This window comes from Mandrillus leucophaeus, unplaced genomic scaffold (assembly GCF_000951045.1).
Source record: "Mandrillus leucophaeus isolate KB7577 unplaced genomic scaffold, Mleu.le_1.0 Scaffold208, whole genome shotgun sequence".
Lineage (NCBI taxonomy): Eukaryota > Metazoa > Chordata > Mammalia > Primates > Cercopithecidae > Mandrillus > Mandrillus leucophaeus.
This window is the reverse complement of record NW_012102121.1, coordinates 2,060,218-2,062,221: the sequence shown is the minus strand read 5'-3', so window position 1 is coordinate 2,062,221 and position 2,004 is coordinate 2,060,218.

The following is a 2,004-nucleotide window of genomic DNA, read 5'->3' as shown; positions in this document are numbered from 1 at the left end:
AGACAGAGTCTTGTTCTGTCACCTAGGCTGGAGTGCAGTGGTGTGATCTCAGCTCACTGCAACCTCTGCCTCCCAGGCTCAAATGATTCTCATGCTTCAGCCTCTTGAGCAGCTGGGACTATAGGTGCACACCACCACACTCAGCTAATTTTTTGTATTTTAGTAGAGACATGGTTTGACCATGTTGCCCAGGGTGGTCTCAAGCTCCTGAGCTTAGGCAATCCACCTGCCTCAGCCTCCCAAAGTGCTAGGATTACGGGCATGAGCCACTGAGCCTGGCCACAAAATAAATTACATTCTATTTAAAAAGTGATATGCAATGATAAGCAAGATTTTAGATAGTGTAACACATACAATTTGCCCATTTTTAATGGACTTCAATGATGAGTTATGATTTAGTCTAACTCTAGTTTTAGCATAAAAGTTGGGTGAAACAAAAAGTCCAAAGATACATACGGCAAAAACTGTCAGAATTGAAGGCAGAACAGACATTTCAATAACAACAGCCAGTTGCAGTCCTCACACCTGTAATCCTAAAACCTTGGGAGGCTGAAGTGGGAGGATTGCTTGAGCCCAGGAGTTCAAGATCAGCCTGGGCAATACGGTGAGACCCCATTGCTATTATAAAAAAGAAAAGGGGCTGGGTGCAGTGGCGCGGTGGCTCACGCCTGTAATCCCAGCACTTTGGGAGGCCAAGGTGGGCAGATCACAAGGTCAGGAGTTCGAGACCAGCCTGACCAAAATGGTGAAACTCCGTCACTACTAAAAATACAAAAATCAGCTGGGCATGGTGGCGGGCGCCTGTAATCCCAGCTACTCAGGAGGCTGAGGCAGGAGAATTGCTTGAACCCAGGAGGCGCAGGTTGCAGTGAGCTGGAGGTTGCAGTGAGCTGGAGGTTGCAGTGAGCTGAGATCACTCCATTGCACTCCAGCCTGGGCAACAGAGCAAGGCTCCATCTAAAAAAAAAAATAAAATAAAATAAAAAATAACAGCAATATTGGACAATCACTGTTTTTACTGAGCAATGACTGATGAAGTGTGTGTTGCTCTTTTGTTTTGTGTTTTAATTTTTTTCTACCAAAGGTAACATGTTGATGGGTTGTTTTTCCCCTTTACTTTTATTAAATACTTGATAAAGTTGAGAAGCACATCACCAAAATATATCGTATTGGCCCTCCTGCCTCTTTTCTTCCCTAGTTAGTTTTTGGTTTGGTTGGAAGAGAGGAGGGTCCTAAAACCATTGTCATGTGAGTTTGGCTTATAAATACCATGGTGAAGAGACATCTCGAGAATGTCCGTTTTTAAAATTCATCTTACAGGTTAACAAGCCAGCCTGGTGGGATGTTTGCCATCATCACTTAACCAATAATGGTTCTGAAAGTTTTGTGTATCCATATGGTCTTAGACCTTCTTTCAATGATTGTATTAACTTAAAAGCTCGGGTACTATTTTCCTTAAGACTGTCTTAGAGCACACTGACTGAATGTTAATGTGTGTAGCAAAGTGTTTACTTGCTTTAAATAACCAGCTCTGTAATCATTCTTTATGTTTCCAGCAGTCTCTGTAGTTGTCTTTCTTCAGATAAATATTTTTCCTGGAGTTATCTTGTTTTTAGGATGGTAAGATTTCATTCCTTTTTCCTTTTCTCCTGAAATCAATGCAGGTGGGTTAGTAAGGGATGTTGTTTTTTACTACCATGTTAGGTATACTTGGGTAGATGGGAGGGTTGTTAGTATTTTTTTAGAATCTTGCTTAATACTGTCCATTAGACCTTGTGCAATATTGGCAAAATGCTTTATTTATTTGTTTATTATTATTTTTTAAAGACAGGGTCTTGTTCTGTTGCCGAGGCTGGAGTGCAGTGGTGTGATCATGGCTCACTGTCACCTTGACCTCCCGGGCTCAAGAGATCCTCCCACCTCAACCTCCCAAGTAGCTAGTGCTTTATTTATTTATTTATTTACTTACTTACTTATTTTTATTTTTTGAGACAGACTCTCGCT